Raw genomic sequence first — 4,668 nt, forward strand, 5'->3', positions numbered from 1 at the left:
CAAGCTAGCCGGCTGGGCAGGTAGCATTAATTTTAAATTTAATCCAGGAAAGTACACTTCTGTGTTGTTTTCTAAGAGGCGTGGCAATTGGCCGGATGCAGACATTCAATTCCACTGTGTTTTGATTCCTGTCAAAAAGGAACACAAGTTTTTATGTATTATCTGATGAGAAGCAGACATTTATCCCACACATAAAACAACTAAAACGTAAACGCTTGAAAACAATGACTATCGTGAAGGTTCTCTCGCACATTTTTTTTGTGTGGACAAACAACTTCTTTTGTGTGTTTGTAGCAGCCTAATAGGTTCACGGTTGATCTATGGTAGCGTTGTCTATGGGTCAGCCACTACATCACCTCAAAATGCTGTACCTGGTGCTTCATCTACGGCTCCGCTTATCGTGTGGTGCCTTTCGGACTGTCCAGTTGAAAGCCTGTATGTAGAGTGCAACAAATGGAACCTACAGCGTCAGCGAGCATACACAGATCTCCTTTATGCTTTTACCATTTAATCCATGCCTCAACATTCGTTTAAATCAGTTTTTGTTTGATTCGTCCATGACTGCACTCCTGCTAAACCGACCATCGTTCTCTACGCCCTTCTCCTATAGAGTTAGAAATTAAGCGTCAGAGCTTGCAGTCTCGTTTTTAGATAGTATCCGAACTTCTCTAACACGTTTTATAGCACCATGGCACCTCCGCCCTGTATCATGCGACACATCTTTCACACATAAAACCGAGCTCCTAGATGTGCAATTCTGAGGCACTTGTATTTGCAGCAGAAGTATCAGTGTTCTGAATTTTATACGGATGCGTCTAAAACTGCCACTTGTGTGTCCTGCCCTGCGCATGGACCAGGTCTTAATATCACTAAAACACTGAAAAGTAATTCTAATATCTTTACGGCAGAGGCTGATGGTGTACGTCTTAATGGTTCTCCTTAACTTCAAAGCCACATCCCACAATCCATTATCTATACAGATTCCCGCAGTGTTGTGCAGGCATTGTCGGCAACAAAGTGTTCGAAAAACCACTGTTCAATCTTATAGTCAAGTATTATATCTCTGTATGTCCACAAATTTTAACTGGTCCTTTGCTGGGTCCCTGGCCACTGTGGTATAGCCGGGAACGAAGCCGCGGATCGAAAGGCTGCTGCTAATACACTCTTGAATACAGTAGAGATAACCACATCACCCTACACGGACGTGAAGCTACACATCAGACAACAACTTCGCAAAACATGGCAAACACACTGGAGTGAACAAACAGAGAACAACGTACACGTAATAAAACCACACTTGGGACCATACGCCGCCGACACACGCAATAGATATACCGTCGAGTCCACTATAAGAATATTGAGGTGCCACGAAAATATCATTGTTATAACCGATTATTGTTATAGGCGGGTTATGCCGAAAATAACAAAGAAAACGTGACAAACAAGAGCATTTATTGCGCAACAATGTCCGCGCGTGCGGGAACTAGAGGATCGGGGCGACAGTGACCACAGAACATTAACGGTGACAACAGGCAAGGAAAACGACGCTGGTAAGCACCAGACTCGGAACACGTGCAAGCGGCGGAGCTGGAGACGTGGCCAAATTAGCGAAGAATAGGGGAGGTCGGCACAGTGCCCACAGCGCTGCTGCTGCGGCGGCTTAGGCGCCCCGGTGCTTTTTCTACAGGCGGCGCACCCTCAGAATGTACTGCCCCACTGCCCGTAGAGGCGCCCATCCGGTCCTCCTCCCCCTCTTCCACGTCGCCGCGGCAGGCGAAAGCAGCGGTAGCATGCGAGCCTCTTTGGCGCGCACTCGCCGCGTGCGAGGCCAAGTGCGCTATCGCCTGGCTGCCGCGCGTATGCTCTCATGCCCTTTTGCGTAATAGGCGGGGTTGGGGTGGCATTGTCGCAGCGTTTTTGCATTTTTTTTTCGTTCAGGGTTGGTTCCAGTGCCCACATTTAATTGTTATAACCGATATTGCGTCATGACAGCATTGTTATAAGCGGTTTATTCTGCCAAAGAATACAATGAAAAGCTAACGGCGCCGTGGCTGTCCATTGTTATATCCGATATATTGTTAAAACCGGTATTGTTATAAGTGGAAGTCGCCTTGGCTAGATTACGCATAGGGCACACACATGCAAGGCACTCACACCTTCTCACTAAATCGCTAAGTTCTCTGTGCAACAGGTGTGGAGAGGCCCTATCCGTGATCCACATCCTCATACAATGCAACGCACTAGAAACAACACGACACAGACATTTCTCACAACTGTACAGACCACACATTTCACTACACCCATCGTACTTTTTAGGAGACGAATAATTTTACCAACCGAAATCAGTGGATCCAAACCTACAGAAGCCAGGATCAAATTCATTTCTCTACACTACCACAACCGTTTAAACACAGTAGACATCGACGCCGGAATGTTTAAAAGTGCTGAGGCAACAATCGTCGCAACGGACTACCCTGACGATCTTTGGTGGGTGGTTGGATTCTTTTTGGGGACACGGCCAGCGGGGGCAAGAGGGCCAAACAAAAGTATGCAACAGAGAATCAGTGGCTACCAAATGTGTAAGCCAGAATAATAGTAAAATAAATTAAAGGCAATGGTGATGGCTGGTGTATAGGGCCAGTTTTGATTACGCATGATAGGAATTGAGGTTTAAAAGTTACCATGAGACAAATATTTTAAAATGCGTTGCACAGAAACCGTGGCTTTGTAACTCAAAAACAAGGAAGGTGTAACGGAATGTATTGTCTGTAGAGTTCCTGGAAGTGTCTGTGTCTTGTTGTGTCGAGTGCCTTGCATGTGATTAGGATGTGGACTACGGATAGGCCCTCTCCACACCTGCTAAACACGGGTCTTTGAGAGCTAGTGAGCAGGTGTGAGTGTGTTATATGTGTATGGCCTATCCGCAACCTAGCTAAGGTAACTTCAATGTGTTTGTTGTGTGAGTCAGCAGTGTATGGTCCGAAGTGTGGTTTTATTACGTGTAATTTGTTATCTGTCTGTTCACTCCAGTGTGTTTGCGTGTGTTGCGAAGTTGGTGGCTGATGTGTGGCTTCATGTCTGTGTATGGCACTGTTGCTATGTCCACTGTGTTCAACAGTGTACCAGCCATGGCCGTCTTGTCTGCGGTTTCATTCCCGGCTATTCCACAGTGGCCAGCAAAATCAAAAGATTGTTATTTTAAGACTTGAGGCATATGCCGACATAAGGGCCTTCAACACAAGATTGATTCATAATTTTGAGCGTATTCTGGGCAAAAGTGCACGTACAACGCTAAGATAATTTGTGTACTCTGTGGACTTTCAAATTTGATTTTGGATAATGTGATGTAAAACAAGTAATACGCCGTGTGCTTCAGCCATAAAAATGATGTTGTGGGAGTTCGTTCTTTTTGCCACGTTAACGTTCGGTCCGTGCGTGGAACAAGATACCGCATCGGCTGTCTTTGATCTATCACTGTAAAACCGTGCACACTGGTGCTTATCCTGCAGGAAAAGGAAATGATGGATAATAGCTGCATAATAGCATAATAACAGGGTGTAGCGATGACGTAGAGGTAGAGCATCCGCCTTGCGTACAGAAGGATCGTGGCTCGAATCCTGGTGCGGACAATTTTCACCGGATTTACAAAAAAAAAGTCCGCGTATTGATGGAATTGCACAAAAGGGCTTGGGGTGTGGCCCAAGAAATGTGCGTTGATGCGTGCAGTGCGCTTTGTAGGATAGAAATCGGTTCATCAGTCTCTTGTTCGAGTGGGGACAGCTGTGATCTGAACTCATCCCAATAAATGACCCTGCACCGTCGACAAAGTTCGGTCACCGGTCCTGCAGCAAGCCTAATATAAATGGGATGGTTGACTCGCCCAGCAGTCGAGCCTCAAGTGCCATGAAGGCGCACCATGCCCAAGCCACCAAGTGAGGTCCGGAGAGTAAGACGGTGCGCGAGGGTGTGTTTGCCAACGAGTGGAACCGAGAACTTCATTTAAAAGTTGAAAGTTCGCCCCCCTAAATGTGTCTACAACCAGCTGACCTCTAGACGCCAAAACAGACGACTGGGCGAGTTGGTACATTGTCTTGCTTGGTAACAGCGCAAATAAAACAGGACACAAAAGGAAGAAGGAACGGACACAGCGCGGACTTACAACTGAAAATTTTATTGCGGTTGCCAGCGGTTTTGTAGGAACCCTGGCAATAACAACAAAAAGGAAAAAGTAGAAAAGGAGAAGGAAAAGAAAAGTTTTTATACATGATAACATGAAAGGAATAGATACATCACGCATTCCTTGGCGTGTCACGATAAGAATTTTGGGAAGGCATAAAACTCACAGTGGTCATGACGAAACGAGATAAGTACAAATGACATAACAAAAATCATGGTCGCAATCGAACCATGGGACAGGCCTAAGTAATCTTCATTTACCGGGAGGGGTGCGCTGCGCCAAGTACTGACACTCCTTATCTGAGAGGGAGGTAGATGGAGTGCTTACGCATTGTTGTGCTAACTTTAAGATTTCGTTGGCTTCTAAAATTTCTTGCACGATTTGGTTGTCATGCTTCCCTATCACTATGCTCTGATCCAGCGCCGGCTGACATTTGGAAACACAATCGCGGCAATGTTTGGCTAGATGACCACTGAACGCTTTGGAAACGT

The sequence above is a fragment of the Haemaphysalis longicornis genome, unplaced genomic scaffold (genome assembly GCF_048455015.1).
Source record: "Haemaphysalis longicornis isolate Haplotype H1 unplaced genomic scaffold, Haemaphysalis longicornis Haplotype H1 scaffold_13, whole genome shotgun sequence".
Taxonomy (NCBI): domain Eukaryota; kingdom Metazoa; phylum Arthropoda; class Arachnida; order Ixodida; family Ixodidae; genus Haemaphysalis; species Haemaphysalis longicornis.